This window comes from Heterodontus francisci, chromosome 5 (assembly GCF_036365525.1).
Source record: "Heterodontus francisci isolate sHetFra1 chromosome 5, sHetFra1.hap1, whole genome shotgun sequence".
Lineage (NCBI taxonomy): Eukaryota > Metazoa > Chordata > Chondrichthyes > Heterodontiformes > Heterodontidae > Heterodontus > Heterodontus francisci.
Genome location: NC_090375.1, coordinates 59951114 through 59978335, shown reverse-complemented (window position 1 = coordinate 59978335; position 27222 = coordinate 59951114). Strand labels below are relative to the sequence as shown.

The following is a 27222-nucleotide window of genomic DNA, read 5'->3' as shown; positions in this document are numbered from 1 at the left end:
AGGGTGCCTGCCTTTACCACCTCTTCAGGCAGTGCGTTCCAGATTCCAACCACAGGCTGGGTGAAAAAAATTTTCCTCAAATCCCCTCTAAACCGCCTGCCCCTCACCCTAACTCTATGCCCCCTGGTTATTGACCCCTCCGCTAAGGGAAAAAGTTTCTTCCTATCGTACCTATCAATGCCCCTCATAATCTTGTACACCTCAATCATGCCCCCCCTCAGCCTTCTCTGCTCCAAGGAAAACAACAGTAGCCTTTTCAGTCTCTCTTCATAGCTGAATGCTCCAGCCCAGGCAACATCCTGGTGAATCTCCTCTGCACCCTCTCCAGTGCAATCACATCCTTCCTATAGTGTGGTGACCAGAACTGTACACAGTACTCCAGCTGTGGCCTAACTAGTGTTTTATACAGCTCCATCATAACCTCCTTGCTCTTATATTCTATCCCATGTCTTCCTAACCACCTTATTTACCTGTGCTGCTGCCTTCAGTGATCTATGGACAAGTACACTAAGGTCCGACCTTCTGCACTTCCTAGGATCCTACCATCCATTGTATATTCCCTTGCCTTGTTAGTCCTCCCAAAATGCATTACCTCACACTTCTCAGGATTAAATTCCATTTGCCACTGCTCCGCCCATCTATATCGTCCTGTAATCCAAGGCTTTCCTCCTCACTATTTACAATACCACCAATGCTTATGTCACCTCCGAACTTACTGATCATACCTCCTATATTCACGTCTAAATCATTAACGTACACTACAAACAGCAAGGGTCCCAGCACCGATCTCTGTGGTACACCACTGGTCACAGGCTTCCAATCGCAAAAACAGCCCTCAACCATTACCCTCTGCCTCCTGCCACTAAGCCAATTTTGGATCCAATTTGCCTTCTTAACCAATCTCCCATGTGGGACCTTATCAAAAGCCTTACTGAAATCCACGTATACAACATCTACTTCTTTACCCTCATCCACACATCTAGTCACCGACATGAAAAATTCAATCAAGTTAGTCAGACACGATCTTCCCCTGACAAAGCCATGCTGACTATCCCGGATTAATCCCTGCCCCTCCAAGTGGAGATTAATCCTGTCCCTCGAATTTTTTCCAATATTTTCCCAACCACTGATGTTAGATTCACTGGCCTGTAATTACCTGGTCTATTCCTGCTACCTTTCTTGAATAATTGTACCACATTCGCTGTCCTCCAGTCTTCTGGTAACTCTCCTGTGGCCAGAGAGGATTTAAAAATTTGTCAAAGCCCCTGCTATCTCCTCCCTTGCCTCACATAACAGCCTGGGATACATCTCATCTGGACCTGAGGATTTATCCACTTTTAAGCCCACTAAAACAGCTAATACTTCCTCCCTTTCAATGCTAGTATGTTCAAGTATATCACAATCCCCCTCCCTGATCTCTACACCTACATCGTCCTTCTCCATAATGAACACCGATGAAAAATGATCATTTAAGACCTCACCTATGTCTTCCAGCTCCAAACAAAGATTGCCACGTTGGTCCCTAATGGGCCCTACTCTTTCCCTGCTTATCCTCTTGCCCTGAATAGACTTATAAAACGCCTTAGAATTTTCCTTTATCTTGCCCGCAGTGTTTTTTCATGTCCCTCTTTGCTCTCCTAATTACTTTAAGTGCCACCCTACACTTTCTATACTCCTCTAGGGCTCCCGCTGTTTTCAGCACTCCGAATCTGCCATAAGCCTCCTTTTTTTTTCCCTTATCCAAACCTCTATATCCCTTGACATCCAGGGGTCCCTGGTCCTGGTGGTCCTACCCTTCACCTTAATGGGTACATGTTGGCTCTGAACTCTCACAATTTCCTCTTTGAATGACTTCCACTGATGTGATGTAGACTTTCCTAGAAGTAGCTGCTCCCAATCCACTTTGGCCAGATTCTGTTTCATCATATTGAAATCGGCCTTCCCCCAATTTAGTACCTTTATTTCTGGTCCATCTTTGTCCTTTTCCATAACGACCTTAAATCTTAGAGTTATGGTCACTATCCCCGAAATGCTCCCCCACTGATACTTCTACCACTTGTCCAGCTTCATTCCCTAGGATTAGGTCCAGTACAGATGATGAATATAAAGGGACTGGTGGTCTGAGGTGCACTTGTTTTAATGCAAGAAGTGTAGTAGGTAAGGCAGATGAACTTAGGGCTTGGATTAGTACCTGGGAGTATGATGTTATTGCTATTACTGAGACTTGGTTGAGGGAAGGGCATGATTGGCAACTAAATATCCCAGGATATCGATGCTTCAGGCGGGATAGAGAGGGAGGTAAAAGGGGTGGAGGAGTTGCATTACTGGTCAAAGAGGATATCACAGCTGTGCTGAAGGAGGGCACTATGGAGGACTCGAGCAGTGAGGCAATATGGACAGAACTCAGAAATAGGAAGGGTGCGGTAACAATGTTGGGGCTGTACTACAGGTCTCCCAACAGCGAGCGTGAGATAGAGGTACAAATATGTAAACAGATTATGGAAAGATGTAGGAGCAACAGGATGGTGGTGATAGGAGATTTTAATTTTCCTAACATTGACTGGGATTCGCTTAGTGTTAGAGGTCCAGATGGAGCAGAATTTGTAAGGAGCATCCAGGAGGGTTTTCTCGAGCAGTATGCAAATAGTCCAACTCGGGAAGGGGCCATACTGGACCTGGTGTTGGGGAATGAGCCCGGCCAGGTTGTTGAAGTTTCAGTAGGGGACTACTTTGGGAATAGTGATCACAATTCCGTAAGCTTTAAAATACTCATGGACAAAGACGAGAGTGGTCCTAAAGGAAGAGTGCTAAATTGGGGGAAGGCCAACTATACCAAAATTCGGCAGGAGCTGGGAAATGTAGATTGGGAGCAGCTGTTTGAAGGTAAATCCACATGTGATATGTGGGAGGCTTTTAAAGAGAGGTTGATTAGCGTGCAGGAGAGACATGTTCCTGTGAAAATGAGGGATAGAAATGGCAAGATTAGGGAACCATGGATGACAGGTGAAATTGTGAGACTAGCTAAGAGGAAAAAGGAAGCATACTTAAGGTCTAGGCGGCTGATGAAAGACGAAGCTTTGACAGAATATCGGGAATGTAGGACCAATCTGAAACGAGGAATTAAGAGGGCTAAAAGGGGTCATGAAATATCTTTAGCAAACAGGGTTAAGGAAAATCCCAAAGCCTTTTATTCATATATAAGGAGCAAGAGGGTAACTAGAGAAAGGATTGGCCCACTAAAGGACAAAGGAGGAATGTTATGCTTGGACTCAGAGAAAATGGGTGAGATTCTAAACGAGTACTTTGCATCGGTATTCACCGAGGAGAGGGACATGACGGATGTTGAGGTTAGGAACAGATGTTTGATTACTCTAGGTCAAGTCGGCATAAGGAGGGAGGAAGTGTTGGGTATTCTAAAGGGCATTAAGGTGGACAAGTCCCCAGGTCCGGATGGGATCTATCCCAGGTTACTGAGGGAAGCAAGAGAGGAAATAGCTGGGGCCTTAAAAGATATCTTTGCAGCATCCTTAAACACGGGTGAGGTCCCGGAGGACTGAAGAATTGCTAATGTTGTCCCCTTGTTTAAGAAGGGTAGCAGGGATAATCCAGGTAATTATAGACCAGTGAGCCTGACGTCAGTGGTAGGGAAGCTGCTGGAGAAGATACTGAGGGATAGGATCTATTCCCATTTGGAAGAAAATGGGCTCATCAGTGATAGGCAACATGGTTTTGTGCAGGGAAGGTCATGTCTTACCAACTTAATAGAATTCTTTGAGGAAGTGACAAAGTTGATTGATGAGGGAAGGGCTGTCGATGTCATATACATGGACTTCAGTAAGGCGTTTGATAAGGTTCCCCATGGCAGGCTGATGGAGAAAGTGAAGGCGCTTGGGGTCCAAGGTGTACTAGCGAGATGGATAAAGAACTGGCTGGGCAACAGGAGACAGAGAGTAGCAGTAGAAGGGAGTTTCTCAAAATGGAGACGTGTGACCAGTGGTGTTCCACAGGGATCCGTGCTGGGACCACTGGTGTTTGTGATATACATTAATGATTTGGAGGAAAGTATAGGTGGACTGATTAGCAAGTTTGCAGACGACACTAAGATTGGTGGAGTAGCAGATAGTGAAGGGGACTGTCAGAGAATACAGCAGAATATAGATAGATTGGAGAGTTGGGCAGAGAAATGGCAGATGGAGTTCAATCAGGGCAAATGCGAGGTGATGCATTTTGGAAGATCCAATTCAAGAGTGAACTATACAGTAAATGGAAAAGTCCTGGGGAAAATTGATGTCCAGAGAGATTTGGGTGTTCAGGTCCACTGTTCCCTGAAGGTGGCAACGCAGGTAAATAGAGTGGTCAAGAAGGCATACGGCATGCTTTCCTTCATCGGACGGGGCATTGAGTACAAGAGTTGGCAGGTCATGTTACAGTTGTATAGGACTTTGGTTCGGCCACATTTGGAATACTGCGTACAGTTCTGGTCGCCACATTATCAAAAGGATGTGGATGCTTTGGAGAGGGTGCAGAGGAGGTTCACCAGGATGTTGCCTGGTATGGAGGGCGCCAGCTATGAGGAGAGGTTGAGTAGATTAGGATTATTTTCATTAGAAAGACGGAGGTTGAGGGGGGACCTGATTGAGGTGTACAAAATCATGAGAGGTATAGACAGGGTGGATAGCAAGAGGCTTTTTCCCAGAGTGGGGGTTTCAATTACTAGAGGACACGAGTTCAAAGTGAAAGGGGAAAAGTTTAGGGGGGATATGCGTGGAAAGTTCTTTACGCAGAGGGTGGTGGGCACCTGGAACGCGTTGCCAGCGGAGGTGGTAGATGCAGGCACGATGGAGTCTTTTAAGATGTATCTAGACAGATACATGAATGGGCAGGAAGAAAAGAGATACAGAACCTTAGAAAATAGGCGACATGTTTAGAGAGGATCTGGATCGGCGCAGGCTTGGAGGGCCGAAGGGCCTGTTCCTGTGCTGTAATTATCTTTGTTCTTTGTTCTACTGCCCCTTCTCTTGTAGGACTTTCTACGTACTGGCTCATAAAGCACTCCTGTATGCATTTTAAGAATTCCGCCCCCTTTAAGCCTTTTGCAATAAGACTATCCCAGTTAATATTGGGGAAGTTGAAATCCCCTATTATTACCCTATTATTTACATACCTTTCTGAGATTTGCCTACATATCTGCTCCTCTATCTCTTCCTGACTGTTTGGAGGCCTGTAGTACACACCCAGCCAAGTGATTGCCCCTTTTTGTTTTTAAGTTCTACCCAAATGGTCTCATTTAAGGAACCTTCTAAGATATTATCCCTCCTTACTACAGTAATTGACTCCTTGATCAACAGTGCAATGCCACCTCCTCTTTTATCCTCTCCCCTGTTGCGCCTGAAGATTCTATACCCTGGAATACTGAGTTGCCAGTCCAGTCCCTCCCTCAACCATGTCTCTGTGATAGCATTATCATAATCCCATGTGCTAATCAACGCCCTCAATTCATCTGCCTTACTACCAAGACTCCTTGCACTGAAATAGATGCAATCCAGCCTTGCATTTTTCACTTGTGCCTTACCAGGTCTATATTTGCTCTGCCTTCCAGACAGACTCAGTTTCTGTTCTATATTACCCCCTACTGTACCTCCACTCTGTATCTCATCCCCCTGCCAAATTAGTTTAAACACCCCCCAACAGCACCAGCAAATCTCCCAGCAAAGATGCTTGTCCCATTCGGGTTCAGGTGCAACCCGTCCAACTTGTACAGGTCCCACCTTTGCCAAAAACAGACCCAGTGATCCAGGAAACTAAAACCCTCCCTCCTGCACCATCTCCTCAGCCACACATTCATCTGCTCTATCCTCCTATTTCTAAACTCACTAGCATGTGGCACTGGGAGTAATTCAGAGATTACAACCTTGCTTTTTAATCTGCTACCTAGCTCCCTAAATTCTTGTTGCAGGACCTCAGCCCTTTTTCTACCTATGTCGTTGGTACCAATGTGTACCACGACCTCAGGCTGCTCACCCTTCCCCTTCAGAATGTCCTGCAGCCACTCCATAACATCCTTGACCCTAGCACCAGGGAGGCAACATACCATCCTGGAGGCATGTTTGCGGCTACAGAAACGCCCATCTGTACCCCTTACGATAGAATACCCTATCACTATAGCTCTTCCACTCCTTTTTCCCCCTGCTGTGCAGCAGAGCCATCCTTGGTGCCACGGACCTGGTTGTTGCTGGTTTCCCCTGGGAGGCCATCCCCCCCAACAGTATCCAAAGTGGTATATCTGTTTGGGGGGGGGAAGATGGCCACAGGGGATTCCTGTACTACCTGCCTGCGCCTACTACTCCACCTGGTAGTCACCCATCCCTTTTCTGCCTGTGCTGCCATTACCTGTGGTGTGACCACCTCTCTAAACGTGCTATCCACAACGTCCTCTGCATCATGGATGCTCCACAGTGAATCCACCCGCAGCTCTAGCTCCGTAATGTGGGTAGTCAGTAGCTGCAGATGGATACACTTCCTGCACACATGGTTGTCAGGGACACTGGAAGCATCCCTGATTTCCCACATAGCGCAGGAGGAGCATATCACGAGGTGCGAGCTCTCCTGCCATGAATTACTTTTAAATTAATTAGTTACTCCCTTTAAAAAAAATACGAATTACACTAGGGGCCTTGTTCTACTCCAAACACTGCCTAGTGCAATCTAAAGTCCTTAATAAATTATAATAATTTAAAAAAATAAATTTTAAAAAACATCCTTTAGTACCACTCACCTCATCACTTGAGGTTTTTTTTTTTTTTAAAACTTTCCCTTTTTTAAGCTATTTAAATGTACTAACAGCTGGCTAAATAGCTTACCACTGATCCTCAGATTGTGACCCCTGGTCCTGGACTCCCCCGCCATCGGGAACATCCTTCCTGAATCTAGTCTGTCCATCCTGTTAGAATTTTGTAGGTTTCTATGAGATCCCCTTTCATTCTTCAAAACTCTAGCAAATATAAGCCTAATCGACTCAATCTCTCTTCATACATTAGTTCTGCCATCCCAGGAATCAGTCTGGTGAACCTTTGTTTCCCTCCCTCCATAGCAAGAGCATCCTTCCTCAGATAAGGAGACCAAAACTGCACACAATAATCCAGATGTGGTCTCACCAAGGCCTTGTATAATTGCAACAAGACATCCTTGCTCCTGTACTCACATCCTCATGCTATGAAGGCCAACATACCATTTGCCTTAACTGCCTGCTGCACCTACATGCTTACTTTCAGCAGCTGGTGCACAAGGGCACCCAGGTCTTGCTGCGCCTCCCCCTTTCCCAATCTATCGCCGTTCAGATAATAATCTGCCTTTCTGTTTTTTCAACCAAAGTGGTTAACCTCACATTTATCCACATTATACTGCATCTGATATGTATTTGCCCACTCACTCAACTGTCCAAATCACACTGGAGCTTCTCTGCATCCTCCTCACAACTCTCACTCCCACCCAGCTTTCTGTCATCTGCAAAATTGGATATATTACATTTAATTCCCTCATCTAGATCATTAATATATATTGTGAATAGCTAGTGTCCTAGCACCGATCCCTGCGGTACCCCACAAGTTACTGCCTGCCACTCGGAAAAAGACCCATTTATTCCTACTCTTTGTTTCCTGTCTGCCAACCAGTTCTCTATCCATGTCAGTACCTCACCCCCAATCCCATGTGCTTAAATTTTGCACGCTAATCTTTTATGTGGGCCTTCTGAAAGTCCAAATACACCACATCCACTGGTTCTCCCTTATCTATTCTACTAGCTACATCCTCAAAAAAATTCCAGTAGATTTGTCAAGCATGATTTCCCTTTTGTAAATCCATGCTGACTTTGTCCGATCATGTCATAGCTTTCCAAATGCTCTGCTATTACATCTTTTATAATGGAATCTAGCATTTTCCCCACTACTGATTAGATTAGAGATACAGCACTGAAACAGGCCCTTCGGCCCACCGAGTCTGTGCCGACCATCAACCACCCATTTATACTAATCCTACATTCCTACCAAACATCCCCATCTGTCCCTATATTTCCCTACCACCTACCTATACTAGTGACAATTTATAATGGCCAATTTACCTACCAACCTGCAAGTCTTTTGGCTTGTGGGAGGAAACCGGAGCTCCCGGAGAAAACCCACGCAGACACAGGGAGAACTTGCAAACTCCACACAGGCAGTGCCCAGAATCGAACCCGGGTCCCTGGAGCTGTGAGGCTGCAGTGCTAACCACTGCGCCACTGTGCTAACCGGTCTACAATTCCCCGTTTTCTCTCTACCTCCTTTTTTAATTAGCGGGGTTACATTAGCTACCCTCCAATCTGTTGGAACTGTTCCAGAGTCTATAGAATTTTGAAAAATGACCAGCAATGCATCTACTATTTCAAGGGCCACTTCCTTAAGTACTCTGGGTTGTAGATTATCAGGCCCTGGGGATTTATCGGCCTTCAATCCCATCAATTTCCCGAACACCACTTCCCTACTAATACTGATTTCATACAGTTCCTCCTTCTCACTAGACCCCATGTTCCCCAACATTTCTGGGAGGTAATTTGTGTCCTCCTTTGTGAAGACAGAACCAAAGGATGTATTTAACTGGTCTGCCATTTCTTTGTTCCCCATTATAAATTCCCCCGTTTCTGACTGTAAGGGACCCACATTTGTCTTCCCTAATCTTTTTCTCTTCACATATCGATAGAAGCTTTTACAGTCAGTTTTTATGTTCTCTGCAAACTTAGTCTCATACTCTATTTTCTCCTTCTTAATCAATCCCTTTGTCCTCCTTTGCTGAATTCTAAACTGCTCCCAATCCTCAGGTTTGCTGCTTGTTCTGGCCATTTTATATTTCTCCTCCTTGGATCTAATGCTATCCCTAATTTCTTTTGTAAGCCATGGTTGAGCCACCCTTCCTCTTTTATTTTTGCGCCATTATGAACTCAATGTTCAGTCCAGAAGGCTGTAAAGTGCCTAAATCAGATGATGAGGTGCTGTTCCTCGAGCTTGTGTTGAGCAGGCTAAAGACAGAAGTGTGGGCATGAGAGCAAGGTGGTGAATTAAAATGGCAAGCAACCGCTCGATGTCATGCTTGCGGACGGAGCAGAGGTGTTCCGCAAAGCGGTGACCCAATCGGTTTTTAGTCTCCCCAACGTAGAGGAGACCGCATTGTGAGCGGCGAATACAGTGTACTAAACTGAAAGTAGTACAAGTAAATCGCTGCTTCACCTGGAAGCAGCGTTTGGGTTCCTGGATGGTGAGCAGAGAGAGGAGGTAAGAGGTGTTACACTTCCTGTGATTGCATGGGAAGGGGACAAGGTGTCGGGGATGAAGAAGGACTGGACCAAGGTGTCCCGGAGGAAACAGTCCTGGAGGAATGCTGACAGGGGAGGGGAAAGGAAGATGATGGAGGTGGCGGAGGATGATCCTTTGCATGTGGAGGCTGGTAGGGTAGAAAGTAAGTTCAAGGGGAACCCCATCACAGTTCTGGGAGGAAGGGGAAATTGGCAAGAGCAGAAGTGCAGAAAATGGGTCTGACACGATCAACCACAGTTTGGGGGTAGGGTGGGGAGGAATCCTCGGTTGAGGAAAAAAGGAAGACATATCAGAAGCACTGCTGTGGAAGGTTGCATCATAACAGATTGAGAAAGTGGTCAATAAGGCATACAGGATCCTGGGCTTTATAAATAGTGGCATGGAGTACAAAAGCAAGAAAATTATGGTTAATCTTTATAAGACACTGTTTCGGCCTCAACTGGAGCAGTGTGTCCAATCCTGGGCACCATACTTTAGCAAGGATGTGAAGGTTCCTGGGATGAGGGACTTCAGTTACAAGGTTAGATTACAGAAGCTGTAACTGTTCTCCTTAGAGAAGAGAAGATTTGATAAAGGTGATGAAAATCATGAGGGGTCTGGATAGAATAGTTAGGGAGAAACTTTTCAATTTGGCAGAAGGGTTGAGAACTAGAGGACACTGATTTAAGCTGATTGGAAGAACCAAAGGCGACATGAGGAAAAACTTCTGATGCAGTGAGTGGTTAGAATCTGGAATGCACTGCCTGAGCATGCGGTGGGGGCAGATTCAATCATAGCTTTCAAAAGCGAACATGGATAATTATCTGAAGAGAATAAATTTGCAGGGCTACGGGGAAGGGAGGAGGAGTGGGATATACAAACATGTGAATTAGAAGCACAAGTAGGCCACTCGGCGGCCCCTTGAGACTGCTCCGCCATTCAACAAGGTCATGGCTGATCTGATAGTAACCTCAACTCCACATTCCCACCTACCCCCAATAACCTTTCACCCCCTTGCTCATCAAGAATTTATCTACCTCTGCCTTAGCCGAGTTACTCATGGAGGGCCGGCACGGAAACGACAGGCCAAATGGCTGCCTCTGTGCTGTAACCATTCTAGAACAGAGGATTCTCCAGCATACACTCTGACCACCTGCTGAACATAATTCAGAAAACACAGTCTTTATATGTAACCAGTGATTTTTTTTTCCAAAATTCACTTTAAAAAATTCTCACAGCAAAATCACAAGCCCCACCTCACAAACAATGAGTCTTGGTCACCTCTTGTAATCGCTCCACAAATGCTCAGCCACTGCTCCTTTTCTCCTGTCCAGTACACTGGGACTTTTTTAAATTGTGGTAAGGAGGTTCTGTCACAAGCCGTTCAACCCAGAAGGTGAAAACAAAAGCAATTACTCCATTGAAAATAACACTACGGGGTGAAATTCTCAGCGAGATCTCAAAGTCTGCTTCAAGCACTTTTAAAATACCAAACAACTTCCCTTACACTCCCCCACACTTCGCATTTTACCATTTAATGCAACGATCACTTTTTAAACCACCAGCCTCTTTCAAAAAAAATGAGCAGTTATTGCTTAACACACATTATTCAGCAGAAATAATCTCAATCAAGAAAACATTATCGGTGACAAAATAAATTTTCATTAGAAAGGGCATAAGTTAATTAAGAACAACCAGCGAGGATTTGTCAAAGGAAAATCATATCTAACCAATTTCATTGAATTCTTTGATGAAGTAACAGAGAAGGTTGATCAAGATAGTGCCACAGATATTGTATATCTGGACTTTCAGAAAGCATTTGACAAAGTGCCACACAGGTGATTTGCTCAGAAGACGGAAGCCCATGGAATTAAGGGGAAACAATCAATACAGAACTGGCATAGTGACAAGAAGCAGAGAGGGTGGTGGTAGATTAATGTTTTCAAATTGGGAAATGATTTGCAGCAGTGTTCCCCAAGGATCAGTTTTGGGTTCATCACTCCAGTTTTTATAAAAGGACCTAGACTTGGGCGTAGGGAACAGCGTAATAAAGTTGGCAAATGATATGAAAGTTGGCAACATAGCTGTGATGAGGATAGTTGAAGACTTCAGGATTGGCAGAAAGGATGGTTAAGTGGGCAGATGGAGTTCAATGCAGAGAAACGCAAAGTGATGCACTTTGAGAGGACTAATATGGAAAGACAGTATACTAGAAATGACAATTTGCAAAAATCCTCAAAGATGGCAGGGTAAGTTGCTAAGCTGGTTAAAAAAGCATGTGGGTTAATTGGGTAAAGAGACATAGAACATAAAGGCAAAGAAATCGTGCTAGAACTTTATGTCATTGATTAGGTGTCATTACTGTCGCTGAATCCTCCACTATCAACATCCTAGGGACTACCATTAACCAGAAACTGAACTGGAGTAGCCACATAAATACCGTGGTGACAAGTGCAGGTCAGAGGCTAGGAATCCTACGGCGAGTAACTCACCTCCTGACTCCCCAAAGCCTGTCCACCATCTACAAAGCACAAGTCAGGAGTGTGATGGAATACTCTCCACTTGCCTGGATGGGTGCAGCTCCAACAACACCCAGAACAAAACAGCCCGCTTGATTGGCACACCATCCACAAACATTCACGCCCTCCACCACCAATGCACAGTGGCAGTAGTGTGTAATATCCATAAGATGCACTGCAGCAACGCACCAAGGCTCCTTAGACAGCACCTTCCAAACCTGCGACCTCTACCACCTAGAAGGACAAGAGCAGCAGATGCATGGGAACATCACCATCTGCAAGTTCCCCTCCAAGTCACACATCATCCTGACTTGGAACTATATCGCCGTTCCTTCACTGTCACTGGGTCAAAATCCTGGAACTCCCTTTCTAACAGCACTGTGGGTGTCCCTACTTCACATGGACTGCAGTGGTTCAAGAAGGCAGCTCACCACCACCTTCTCAAGGGCAATAAATGCTGGCCTAGCCATCGACGCCCACATCCCATGAATGAATTTTAAAAAAATTAGGTGTCAGCTGGACTATTGTAGATATTTCTAGGTATCATACTTTAAGAATGTAAAGGCCTTAGAAAAGGTGCAGAGGTGGTTTACCACAACAACTGGGGTAAGCTACTTCAGTTATGAGAAGTTGGAAAAATTAGGACTGTTCCCTTCGAAACAGAAAAGTTTAGTAAACTAATAGAGTCTTTGATAGATGAGAGAGAGAAAAAGTATTCCCTCTGGCAAGTGGCTCAATAACTAGAAATCATAGATTCAATATCATTTGCAAAAGATTTGGAGGGGACATGAAAAACTTTTTTCACTCAGCATTGTTGGGATCTGAAACGTTTTACCCAAGGTGGTGATACAGGTTGATTCCATAATTTTAAAAGGAGTTAGACATGTACTTAAGGATGAGGAACTTACAGGGTGACAAAGAGAGAAAGCATGGCACTAAACACGACTGCTCTTTCAAAGAGCCAGCACAGGCATGACTGGTCTAATCAACCCCTACTGTGCTATAAGTTTCGATAATTCTATGAAGTTGACAAGTTTCTGTGTCCACGAGGTACGACTGTCAGAAAGTAAGAAGCTTAGAAGAATCAATGCAACAATTAAAAAAAGCTAGCAAAAAAATTAAAACCCTATTCCCTGCTCTCCCACCACCACATACTTCAATACTTCTTACCCCAGTGTCTAAGCCTGAGCATCCAGCAGGGTCAGCACAGCACTGGATGTTACAGACAACCCCATCCTCACCCACCTTCCACATAGAACATCAATCACCACAAAGCAATCAGGAGGAAGAATCCCAGCTAGTGTTTTCCTTCATGGCTCAGGAGAACTGAAGCCAATTGCAATGCCTCGAACACTGCCCTGGCTGAAATCAGCTAATTCGACAAAGGCTAGGGATCAAAATAAGGGCCATCTGCACCAAATGGCATTGTTTTTACCTATTAGGAAATCAGGGTCCTGAACACTAATAAATTATGCCTGGAAGCTGCAATGATCAAAATCTGAAAATCAGTTTCCACATCATCTCTAAGGGTTTTATAACCTCCCTAAAATTCAGTGCAATAGTAATAGTTTACAACATGAAATTTGTCTTTTCTAGCCACAGTACATGCTGGGAAAGGAAACAAAAAGTTGCAACTAGAAACTCCACTCTAACAATTTCATACAAAATTATAAAAATAAGGTTAGAGACAAGGAAACTACTAGATTCAAACCCCAATCTTTGCGAAGTATGCCAGGGCAGCAATTGGGATGCTACAGTCGGCCAGAATTCCTGCTGCTGATCACCATCCAACAAACCCTGCTGAAATGTTTGCTTGTGTGTGGATTAAATTTGGTTGGGATGCCACCTGCTATCAAATAGCCTGACAATACTCACCGTCACAGCTCACAAAGGAAGATTGGCCATTTGCTGAGGTATTAGATGGTCGCCATTATACACTTGCTCTCAATCCTGGGTCCACTGCATTCTGCAGCTACAACACAGGCCTATGGTTTAGAGTTAATAAAATGATCATGATCACGTGTACTCGACACAATGGAACAAATAAGCCTGTGCTCAGCACAGTTACACACAGAAAAAAAACAAGGCAATAGTCAAAGAGTTCTTTACTAAATCAGATGCAGTATTCTGTTGGTTTAGTTATACTGGATGCCATTCAGGTATCCATCTGTCCAAAACCAAATTCAAGATGGCATACAAGGTCTCAAATCTCCACACTGTATGCATTCTACAAGCAAAGGCCACACCAAATATAGTTAAGTGAAGCATCAATGAGTTTTCACCAAAGCAGCAGTGAGTGACAACTGCCTTCGTTGTCACTGGTCTACGAAAGGTTTCAGTGTCTGATCACTATCAAGTGATTCTGCATGCCTGCAACTGACCAGATTTTTTTGTGAACGTTAGGTAGAGAGAGAAAAGGTAGAGATCAAACTGTAATGCCATGGTTAAAAAAAAGCCAACAGATATTGTTCAAGTTCTCAAGAATAACCTCTTGAGCAAAGTAGAAAGGGGTACATGCAATTTAACAACCTACCTCAAGTACCTTCGGGGTAAAAGGAAAAAAAGGGTAAAAACATTATTTATGGGGAACAGGATTTGACGTGAGTTAAGACACAGACAGCAGAGCTTTGGATGACCTCAAGTTTATGGAGGGTGGAATGTGGGAGACCAGCCAGTGGTTCATTAGAACAGTCAAGTCTAGAGGTAACAAAGGCATGAATGAGGGCTTCAGCAGCAGATGAGCTGAGATGGGCCAAGTCGGGCGATGTTACTGAGCTGGAAATAGGCAGTCTTAATGACAGCACGAATATGAGGGCGGAAGCTCAGCTCAGGGTCAAATGTGATACCGAGATTGCAAACAGATTGGCTGAATCTCAGACTTTTGCCAGGGAGGGGGGGGGGGGGGGGGGGTGGAATCAGTAGCTCGGGAATGGAGTTTGGAGCAGGGACAGAAAACAATGGCTGCAGTCTTCCCAATATTTAATGGAGAAAATTACTGCTCGTCCAGTCCTTGATGTCAGACAAACAGTCTGATAGTTTATCAACAGTGGAGGTAGAATCGGGTGTCAGGGTACATGTGAAAACTAACGCTGTGCTTTCGATGAGGGGTAACTTGTAGATGAGAAATAGGACGGGGCCAAGGATAGATCCGTGGGGGACACCAGAGGTGCGGGAGTAGCAAGAGAAACGATTGCCAGCTATGACTTAGATAAGAATGGAATCAGGTGAGAGCAGTCCCACTCAGCTGGATGCCAGTGGAGAGGCATTGGAGGATGGTGTGGTCAACAATGTCAAAGGCTGCAGTTCGATCAAGGAGGACAAGGAGGGAAAGTTTATCTTTGTCAATTTCCACATTCCAATTACTCCCAGAGTAAATAAGTTTTCTCGAATACACTGGAGCAGCAAGTGCGCATAATTTTGTTCCATATTTTCTCCTACCTCAGCAGGCTGGGGTATGGTTCTACAGGTATTAGTGTCTCCCTTGCACACTGTCAAGTAGCTACTATTCATGTGAACCTAAACATTGAGGGTCCCATCTGAGCCTCCACCTGTCTTTGCCCTGCAGCTCTCAGGTGCATTTTTTAGCAGAAGTCACCAATAACAATCAAAAGTAGGAACCATTTTTTAATCATTTCCCTCCTGGGGCCTCAACTATTCACTATATTTATTAATGACTTTGATAACACAGTAGTGAACCAAATATCCGAGTCTGCAGATGACACAGATAGATGATATAGTAAATAGGTGGCGTGTATAATTACAAAGCATTGTTGATAGATTGAATGGCACATGAATTTCAATGCAGGCAAGTGTGAAGTTGTCCACTTTAGATGGGGAAAAAGGATAGATCAAAGTACTTTTTTAAAATGGTGAGAAGTTAGGAGAGTAAAGGATCAGAGCGATTTAGGGGATCAATTAGATAGATCACCTCTTGATAGTGAAGAGGATAGCTGTAGACTCCAGAATGATATCAATGGTTTGGTTGAGTGGGCAGAAAAATGGCCAACGGAATTCAATCCAGAGAAGTGCATTTGTGGAGGGCAAACAAAGTGAGGGTATACACAATAAACGGTAGAATATTGAGAGAGGTAGAAGTAGTGAGAGATCTTGGAATGCATGTCCACAGGTCCCTGAAGGTGGCAGGACAGGTAGATAGAGTGGTGAAGAAGGCATATAGAATTTTTTCCTTTATTAGCCGAGGTATAGAATACAAAAGCAGGGATGCAATGCTGGAACTGTTGTCATGCAGGCCCCCACCTACCAAGAATGAGAAATCAATTTCACCATATGAACATTGACTTTTAAACTGTTACTGGAATAGAGAAAGCACTTGTTTTTTAAAAAAGGCCCTTGACCGGAAAGACATTTTTGCATAGTAACAGACAGTACTTGGAAAGGCCAAGGGGCCACTCCCTGCTCCAATTTAATCTACAACAGACATTAAAGGTGGAGAGGCTAGCACTCCAGGTTAACTACTAAAATGGCAGAATACATAAACAGATGTGGTCAGACCAGTTTAGTCACATGACTAACTAGCTGTTGGAGTTTTTTTGAATTTGAACTTGCCACAGAGAATTTAAACTCAGCAAGCTCTTGGTTCCTGGACTGAACATCTATCTCCTGTCTGTTCTCATCTCTCACAGCTTTGGAAACCACCGGAGACATATGAACCCCAAGACAGTAAAGTCTCCTACAGTGAACAAGGTTTAAAATGAATACTGGGCCCCAACGAAAAGCAAGACTACCTACAATCAAGGACTCTACAGCGAACTCAAAGCACAGTTAAAAAAAAACCCTCTTCGGAGATTGCCTCAAACCTCTCCACTATTTTTCTTCTGCTCTTTTCTGTCTCCATTTGCATGTGCGTATCACATATGCATGCTAACACAGCGTGTATTCGTAGGCGTTAACCGAATTAGAGTTTAAATTTAATAAAATTTCATTTTTCTTCTTTAAATCTAGGAAAACCTGGAGTGCTGGTTTCTTTGCCTTATAATTGGAAAGCAGTGAACAAGGATTCACCAACAGGGAGCTCAAAACACAATGTGTTTAAAAATTAAATTCTGTTACAATAAGACCAGGTGAAGGCGGAAAGAGACCCCTAGACACCTTTCTCACCCGGTCGCAACACTGTATAAAATGCTGGCTAGGCCACAGCTGGAGTATTGCGTACAGTTCTGCTCACGTTACAGGAAGGACATAATTGCTCTGGAGAGAGTACAGAGGAGATTTACAAGAATGCTGCCAGGGCTTGAAAGTTGCAGCTATGAGGAAAGATTGGATCAGCCAGGGCTGTTTTCCTTAGAACAGAGGAGGCCGAGGGCTGACTTAATTGAGGTGTACAAAATTATGAGGGGACGAGATAGAGTAGACAGGAAGGACCGACCTCATTTCCCTAGCGGAGAAGTCAATTACCAGAGGGCACAGATTTAAGATGATTGGTAGAAGGATTAGAGGGGATATGAGGGAAAAACATTTTCACCCAGAGGGTGGTGGGTGTCTGGAATTCACTACCAGTCACAGTGGTGCAGGCAGAAACCCTCAACTCATTTAAAAAGGTACTTGGACATGCACCTGAAGTGCTGTAACCTGCAAGGCTACAGACCAGGTGCTGGAAGGTGGGATTAGATTGGGTGGCTAGATTTTTTGGCCAGTGCAGACACGATGGGCTGAATGGCCTCATTCTGTGCCGTAATTTTTCTATGGTTTTCTATGGTACTCCCCTAAATAGAATTAAGATATTTTTGAAAGAATCTCCCTTTCCCCAATGTCATTTTAATTAATTATAGTTAAAATAAAAAGGAGAAAGATCATTTGACCCATGTTCATTTACATGCCAATAACCTGGTTCTTGAAATAGTGCCATGGGGACTTTTTACATCTACCTGGATAGATAGACAAGGCCTCGGTTTAATAGCTAACCCAAAGACAGTACCTCCAACAAGGTACCACTCGCTCAGTACTCTACTGTCCAGTTTATAAGTTCAAAACTACAATGAAATGTGAACCTACGAGATTGAGTAACAGAAAACATGGGGGGTCAGAATACTGCATGGAAGATATGTTGAATTTTGGGATTAGCCAGCTGAACGCCAACAGCCTCTTTTGGTTCTTACACAATTCTTTTTATACGCAATCATCAGAGCTTTGAACAGAAGGATCTTGCAACAAATACACAACAGGCCACAATTACACTGCTATTTCACCTGTCAACTGTTCAACTTTGCATTTCAGCCTGAACGAACACAAATCAAATTCAGCAGCTTCAGATACCGAAGTTTCAATTAATAAAAGTGAGCTCACGATTGTTCTTAAAAATAAGCTAATGCTCAGATCTTCATTACTCAAAATTCCTAAAATAGCCTTTATTTGCAAGATATAACTGCCCACATATCCACTTAAAAATGCCAATTAGCACATTATGCAGGGAAGGGGCTTGCAGTTTTAATCCTTCAAGCCCTCAGTTTGCAACCTATGCTGAACTATTAAAGGTCAAGGAAGGGACGGGGAAGGAGATGAAACAAACTTGAGTTGGTCCCAATTCCACCCAAGAACTGCAGCAGTTCAAGAAGGCAGCTCACCACCACCTTCTCAAGGGCAAACATGGATGGGCAGTAAAAGCTGGCCTTGCCAGGGATGCCCACATCTCCCAAGCGAACAAATTTTTAAAAAGTTAATTTCATGCACCTGTTAAAGAGCTCACAGGGACATGAAAGGAGGTCGACCGCCAGCAATGTCTAGCTCAAAGGAACAGATTACTGGTCTGTGCTGCGTTAGGTGAGCTCAGACAATGTAGCATTCGGGTGCTATAACTGTGGTGTCCCAGACTCTACGGGGTGAGGGAGATTTTGGGGGGGGGGGGGGAAAAGAGGGGGCCCAGAGAGCAGAGAAACGAGAAAGTGTGTAAAGAAAGTTACAGTTCCCATTCCTGATCACTAACTAATACTTCTTCATGGGAAGAGGTGAGGTCATGAAAAGATAATATTTGGATGCAATTCCCTCCTTAATGGAAAAGCTTGCTGACTCACTCAAACTTGAAGATTGGTGGTGTGCAACTCTTAACTATTGAAACTCACCCCAGCAGCAGTCAGTACCTCCAGGAGAACAGCGAAGATAAGGCGGTGATGTCCAATTCCCAGCATGCTTGGCTAATACACAGACTAGCAACTTACTGACCTTGTCGAAATACAGTGGTTCTCCAAGTATTGTTAAATATTAATGTAAACCCATGGCTACAAGAGCAGGTCAGAGGCTAGGAATACTGTGGCGAGTAACTCACCTCCTGACTCCCCAAAATCTGTCCACCATCTACAAGGCACAAGTCAGGAGTGTGATGGAATACTCTCCACTTGCCTGAATGGGTGCAGCTCCAACAACACTCAAGAAGCTCGACACCATCCAGGACAAAACAGCCCGCTTGATTGGCACCCCACCCACCCCCTCCATCACCGACGCACAGTGGCAGTAGTGTATATCATCTACAAGATGCACTGCAGCAATGCTCCTTAGACAGCACCTTCCAAACCCACGACCTCTACGAACTAGAAGGACAAGGGCAGCAAATACATGGGAACACCACCACCTGCAAGTTCCCCTCCAAGTCACACACCATCCTGACTTGGAACTATATCGCCATTCCTTCACTGTCGCTGGGTCAAAATTCTGGAACTCCCTTCCTAACAGCACTGTGGGTATACCTACTTCACGTGAACTGCTGTGGTTCAAGAAGGCAGCTCACCACCACTTTTTCAAGGGCAATTAGGGATGGGCAATAAATGCTGGCCTAGCCAGCGACGCCCACATCCATGAATGAATTTTTAAAAATCCACTACAGGTTTTCACGAGACATGCACAAGCAACCGACAGTCTAGCTACGACACACCAATGCTTTGTACACTTTAGCATCAATTAAGTTATTAAAAAGGCAAGTTGCAAAATCATCACCACCCACAATCACTGCCACAAACAGCAGGAAATTACATTCGGCAGCCGAAGCAGCTCTGATAGGAGTTCCTGAGAGAGGCAGGGCCAAAGTTCAAGAGGAAAGAACAATCTGCAGAAGTAAAAAAAAATGCACTAACCATAGTCCAAGGATTCATCTTCAGTGTGGTGCAGCCCTCAACAGCTGCGTGAACTGGAAAATACGAACAGGGGAGTAAAATCTTTACTTAGTTGAATAGGGGCCCCAGACTAGAATTTCGAATAAGCCCACGAGAGAGTCAATGTAATGAAAGATTGTGTTTTGTATCATCTCAGACAGTGGCCTGGACAATGTAGGCTTGGAGGTTGGGTCAGACATATTTGCAAGTAGCAGCAGCAGCCTTAAACAAAATTGGTACTTTTTTGTAAAAAGCAGCAACTGCCAAACACCATGAAGTTACTGTATTTTGTTTCCATAAGACATTCCCTGCGTGAAGTACTGCAAGCGCAGCATTCCAACACCATGCAATATTGTGCTTTACAAGAGAACACAGTCTCACACCCATTCTAAGAATCTAATCATGTATGTGTCGCTGTGGCTCACATCAAGTGGAAGCAGAGCACCTAACGTAGAGCACAATGGGGTAAAGAGAATCATCTCCTGCCCACTCTCGCCTGACACCGACAAGCTAACATGACCACATCAGCAGAGTCATACAAACAAATCACCTTTTGTAATCCTTTCTAGGAAGTGCAAGGACTAGGGACACACCACGAGGGAGAAACTCTAGGAATGCGACCAAGAAAAAATACAGCTGCTCAAGAATGCAGAGTTACGGCAGATTTCTGGTTCCACTAGAGAAAAATGGACAAAGCTTCAGCACCTGGAATCAAAATACTGGCTATTTGAGGATGCAAACACATATACAATCCATCCACTCAATTTGGTTTGGCAATATTCCCACCATAAAACTTTCAAAAGATAAATAAGTAATGAATGAACGAGTGGTCGATTCCACAAGGTAGTGAATAACCCAGTAATTGATTACCAAAAATCTATAATGCATTTCAAATAGTGACTGGCATTACTTCATGCACTTGCTTGCCACGGAGGTGGGAAAATGATTGCCAGTTTTTTTTGCATCCTGTCAAGGAGCAAGAAGAGAATTTAGATTATTTCCTATTTTATAGACTTTTCAGAATTAAAAGGTGAAAGGAAGAAAAAAAAAGCATTACTTTTATGAATAATTTACTAGAGTGCTGGATTAACTAAGAGTACTCTGTTAGATTTAGTCTCTGCCAGTCATGAATGAGCTGGACAAACAGCCAACAAAATCGGAACTCAGCGATGCCACTGATTCTCTAGCCAGTGGAAAAGCCCCTGGAAAGGACGGCATTACCCCTGAAATAATCAAGACTGCCAAGCCTGCTATACTCTCAGAACTCCATGAACTGCTTTGCCTGTGGTGGGATGAGGGAGCAGTACCACAGGACATGCGCAATGCCAATATCATCACCCTCTATAAGAACTAGGGTGACCGCGGTGACTGTAACAACTACTGTGGAATCTCCCTGCTCAGCATAGTGGGGAAAGCCTTCGCGCGAGTCGTTTTAAACAGACTCCAGAAGCTGGCTGCGTGTGTTTACCCTGAGGCACAGTGCGGCTTGCAAGCAGAGAGATCCACCATTGACATGCTGTTCTCCCTTTGCCAGCTACAGGAGAAATGCAGCGAACAACGGATGCCCCTCTACGCTGCTTTCATAAATCTCACCACAGCCTTTGACCTCGTCAGCAGGCGTGGTCTCTTCAGACTACTAGCAAAGTTCGGATGTCCACCAAAGCTACTAAGTATCACCTCATTCCATGACAATATGAAAGGCACAATTCAGCATAGCGGTGCCTCATCAGACCCCTTTCCTATCCCGAGTGGCGTGAAACAGGGCTGTGTTCTCGCACCAACACTGTTTGGGTTCTTCTTCTCACTGCTGCTCTCACATGCGTTCAAGTCTTAAGAAGGAATTTTCCTCCACACAAGATCAGATGGCAGGTTGTTCAACCTTGCCTGTCTTAGAGCGAAGACCAAAGTACAGAAAGTCCTCATCAGGGAACTGCTCTTGGCTGACTATGCTGCATTAACATCCCACACAGAAGAGAATCTGTAGAGAATCATCGACAGGATTGCGGCTGCCTGCAGCGAATTTGGCCTAACCCTCAGCATCAAGAAAATGGTCATGGGACAGGATGTCAGAAATGCTCCATCCATCAATATCGACAACCACGATCTGGAAGTTGTTCAAGAGTTCACTTGAAGATAGGCTCAATTATCACCTGTCTCTCGATGTAGAAATCAACAAGCACATGGGAAAGGCGTCCGCTGCTATGTCCAGACTGGCCAAGAGGGCGTGGGAAAATGGCGCATTGACACGGAACACAAAAGTCTGAGTGTTTCAAGCCTGTGTCCTCAGTACCTTGCTCTACGGCAGTGAGGCCTGGACAACGTATGTCAGCCAAGAGCGACGTCGCAACTCCTTCCATCTTCGTTGCCTCCGGAGAACCCTTGGCATCAGGTGGCAGGACCGTATCTACAATGCAGAAGTCCTCGAGGTGGCCAACATCCCCAGCGTATACTCCCTTCTGAGCCAGCAGTGCTTGAGATGGCTTGGCCATGTGAGCCGCATGGAAGGTGGCAGGACCCCCAAGGACAACACTGTACAGCGAGTTCGCCACTGGCATCAGACCCACCGGCCATCCATGTCTTTGCTTTAAAGACGCCTGCAAACGCGACATGAAGTCCTGTGACATTGACCACAAGTCGTGGCGGTCAGTTGCCAGTGATCGCCAGAGCTGGCGGACAGCCATAAAGGCGGGGCTAAAGAGTGGCGAGTCGAAGAGACATGGCAGTTGGCAGGAAAAAAGACAGAAGCGCAAGGAGAGAGCCATCTGTGTAACAGTCCCAACAACCAATTTTATCTGCAGCTCCTGTCGAAAAGTCTGTCACTCTAGAATTGGCTTTTATAGCCACTCCAGGCACTGCTCCACAATCCACTGACCACCTCTAGGCGCTTACCCATAGTCTCTCGAGACAAGGAGGCTAAAGACTCTGTTAGATTTTCTCCAGACTATGCACTATTGATATAATTAATTCATTTCCTGTGTACCTGTCTGATTTCAGAGTTAATCTACACCATTCAGTGGCTCAACACAATGAATTGGCAACATATTACATTGATTTTTTTTTGGTGATGGGGAACTGGGGTGAGGAAAGGAGAACCAAGCCACCAGGTTTTTGCACTGGACAAAGGAACACAGTCAATCATTACACATGATCCAATGAGGACAACTCCTTCCAGACAACTACATCCCCTCCTCTTCTGCAGGAGATAACTCATTATATGTTCCAGCTCCAGAAGCAATCCAATAGCTCCTTCAAATTTCATGTGTGTGCCCAAAAGATCAATTAATGCAGCTGGTGTTGGGTGGATGGGAGAAGGTGAAGCTCATAGCACAAAAATTTGTTTCATCCTCATACTTACATTTCAGCAAGGGTCACTCGATAACAAACATAACTGGAAACCTCTGGCTCTTCCTTCCTCTGTAACTCAGGAACAGAAGACCAACTGCAGTTACCCCAATGATACTCTGACTGAGTCAACTCAACATTGAGCAGCAAAGAAACCCCAGATCTTACTAGTCCAGTGGTTCACAAATGGGGTCGACCGACTCCTGGGGCTCTGCAGGGCAGGCCATACAACTGGGTGACAGGGTCAAAAGGCAAGCAACAGCCACCAAAAATACATTCTGCTCCTCTAGTGCTCTCTCCATGCTCCTGCACAACCCTACCCTCTCCAGATTCATGCTTTCTGAGGGTAATAAAAACAAGAAATGCTAGAAATAGTGGATGCATTGGTGGTCATCTTCCAAGATTCTATAGACTCGGGAACAGTTCCTACAGATTGGAGGGTAGCTAATGTAACCCCACTATTAAAAAGGTAGAGAGAAAGCAGGGAATTATAGACCAATCAGCCGGACATTGGTAGTGGGGAAAATTCTAGAGTCCATTATCAAAGATGTAATAGCAGAGCACTTGGAGAACAGTGGTAGAATTGGACAGAGTCAGCATGGATTTACGAAAGGGAAATCATGCTTGACAAATCTACTAGAATTCTTCGAGGATGTAACTAATAGAGTTGATGAGGGGGGAGCCAGTGGATGTGGTTTATTTGGACTTTCAGAAAGCTTTCTACAAAGTCCCACATAAGAGGTTAGCGTGTAAAATTAAAGTGCATGGGATTGGCGGTAGTGTATTGCGATGGATAGAAAATTGGTTGGCAGACAGGAAACAAAGAGTAGGGATAAATGGGTCTTTTTTCCAAATGGCAGGCAGTGACTAGTGGGGTACCGCAGGGACCCCAGCTATTCACAATATATATTAATGATTTAGATGAGGGAACTAAATGTAATATCTCCAATTTTTCAGATGACACAAAACTGGGCGGGAGGGTGAGTTGTGAGGAGGGTGCAGAGAGGCTTCAGGGTGATTTGGACAAGTTGAGTGAGTGGGCTAATGCATGGCAGATGCAGGATAAATGTGAGGTTATCCACTTTGGTAGCAAAAACAGGAAGGCAGATTATTATCTGAACGGCTATAAACTGAGAGAGGGGAATATGCAACTAGACCTGGGTGTTCTTGTACACCAGTCGCTGAAGGTAAGCATGCAGGTCCAACAGGCGGTAAAAAAGGCAAATGGTATGTTGGCCTTCATAGCAAGAGGATTAGAGTACAGGAGCAGGGATGTCTTGCTGCAATTCTACAGGGCCTTGGTGAGGCCACACCTGGAATATTATGTGCAGTTTTGGTCTCCTTATCTGAGGAAGGATGTTCTTGCTATAGAGGGAGTGCGCAAAAGTTTACCAGACTGATTCCTGGGATGGCGGGACTGACGTATGAGGAGAGAATGAGTCGGTTAGGATTATATTCGCTGGAGTTCAGAAGAGTGAGGGGGGAATCTCATAGAAACCTATAAAATTCTAACAGGACTTGACAGGGTAGATGCAGGAAGGATGTTCCCGATGGTGGGGGAGTCCAGAACCAGGGGTCATAGTCTAAGGATATGGGGTAAACCTTTCAGGACTGAGGTGAGGAGAAACTTCTTCACCCAGAGAGTGGTGAACCTATGGAATTTGCTACCACAGAAAGCAGTCGCGGCCAAAACATTGTATGTTTTCATGAAGGAGTTAGATATAGCTCTTGGGTTTAAAGGGATAAAAGGATATGGGGCGAAAGCGGGAACAGGTTACGGAGTTGGATGATCAGTCTACTGAGCTGCATGATCAGCCATGATCATAATGAATGGCAGAGTAGGCTCAAAGGGCCGAATGGCCTACTCCTGCTCCTATTTTTTATGTTTCTATGAAATACTCAGCAAGTCTGGCAGCATCTGTGGAGAAAGAAGCAGAATTGACGTTTCAGGTCAGTGACCCTTCATCAGAACTGTGTGTCACTGACCTGAAACATTAACTCTGCTTCTCTCTCCACAGATGCTGCCAGACCTGCTGAGTATTTCCAGCATTTCTTGTTTTTAATGTACTGTACTGGTACCAGTTTGATTGTTTTAATTTGATACAAACTCAAAAGATCTGCAAACAAAAAACAAAGTTCAAATTAGGACTAAAGTCACTGCTCGAACAGTTAAAGCCTCAATTCTATAAAAGTAACATGCGTCAGAAGCAGTTTGTAAAATGCCAGCATGTTGAACTTCCTGCCTGTGCTAGCAAATAGCAGGGAACATAAGTCAGTGTCAGAAAATGCTCACTTCAGAACAGACTCAACCCAGCAGCTCATTTGTATGTTTACTGGAATTCATCCAGTATGTGTTTTCAAGCTCTGGGTAATGCTTCCTGGTCAGCATGTAACCCACATTTAGGTCATCATGTTACTGAGTCTTTGAGATTAAGCATACTAAGCACAATTCACAAAGCCATCGTATGCAAGAAAATCCTGGTGGGCAACAAACTGTCTCAACTGGCTTCTAACACTCAAATTTATTCCACTCTTCTGAATGCGCCAACTTATGCCAACATAGGCACTGGCCATTCGTGAAAGGATCGAGAATGAGAGGGCACAGAGTTAAAGTAACTGGCAAAAGAAGCAAAACTGATTTGAGGAAAAACTTTTTTCACGCAGCGAGTAGTTAAGGTGTGGAATGCACTGCCTGAGTGTGGGGTGCAGGCAGGTTCATTCGAGGCATTCAAAAGGGAATTAGACGGTTATCTAAAAAGGAAGAATGTGCAGGGTTATGGGGAGAAGTCAGGGAAATGGCATCAGATGAATTACTCATACGGAGAGCCTGTGCAGACACAATGTGCTGTAATAATTCTGTGATTCTGTGATAGGAGGAATGGCTGCAGTAGCACTGAGAGGCTAGCAAGCTATCCAACTACAAGGGCAATTGCAGCCAAAATTATCCTGTCATCTACTCATATGCCAGGTTTTCTGACAGGATATCAACCAGGAACCCTGACTAATTTGACCTGCTCCACAGCCTTGGGGTAAGGCTTTGGTCACCATCCTCCTTGCTGCTGATCGTCCGCAAATAAGTTTATTAAGCAAAGACAAAAGATTTAAGTCACAGAGCTTTTATTTTCCTCCTTTCACATTTACAAAAGGTAAAACTAATACTGATTGAACCTGAGCGAATGCTTTCTGATTCGAGATCAGCCATGACCTTGAGTGCACAATACCCGAGGTTTTCACTCAGGTAATATGCAGTCATTCCTGCAAGCCCATCAGCATAGCCATCAGTTTCACATCTACTTTAACCCATACTGAAATAAAATTCATACGAGACACAACCACCATCACAGTCTCCTCAGCAACAAGCCCACAAGGGGTTAAGTGCAGTGCTGTTATAAAAGAGGAAGACTGTCTCAATGATTTCAGGCTTCTTGTAGGAGGGTTGGTATGTAATTACAATAAATCTGACTAAGCATGACGAACACAAAAGCCAAGCCCTGTGGAGAAGCACACTTTAACACTAGTTATTATATCTTATTGGCAGCTTTTAAGTTTCCATTGCCAGCTGATTTCATTACGGCAGAGAAATGAACAGACTTTACAGACATGCCTCTATTTCCACTTTCTCTCATTTCTCCCTGAAGAGTGTCAACTCTTAACTGGGCTCCACAATAATAAAAGCAAAATACTGCGGATGCTGGAAATCTGAAGTAAAAACAAGAAATGCTGGAAATACTCCTGAAACATTAACTCTGCTTCGCTCTCCACAGATGCTGCCAGACCTGCTGAGTATTTCCAGCATTTCTTGTTTTTATTTCAGCTCCACAATCCCTGGCAGCCCTCCGCTATTTCATCCAAGTAGCCAATCTTCACCCATGATCCAGATGGCAAAAGGAGAGGACATCAGAACCAAAGTCAATCCTGTGATTAGACACACACACACAC

At 44.5% G+C, this 27222-nt stretch overlaps 1 protein-coding gene across 7 annotated transcripts in view; it reads right to left on the bottom strand.

Moving 5' to 3' along the window:
* The window catches only part of LOC137369872 (microtubule-associated protein 4-like), a 546551-nt gene that overhangs the window by 482950 nt on the left and 36379 nt on the right, over positions 1 to 27222 (bottom strand). Inside the window, exon 1 of one of the 7 annotated variants that reach the window (XM_068031532.1) lies at positions 13718 to 13804. The exons of the other annotated variants lie outside the window; for them this stretch is intronic. The gene's annotated coding sequence lies outside the window, so the exon portion shown is untranslated. Of the gene's footprint in view, positions 1 to 13717; positions 13805 to 27222 lie in introns of those variants that run through there. 7 annotated transcript variants of the gene reach the window in all.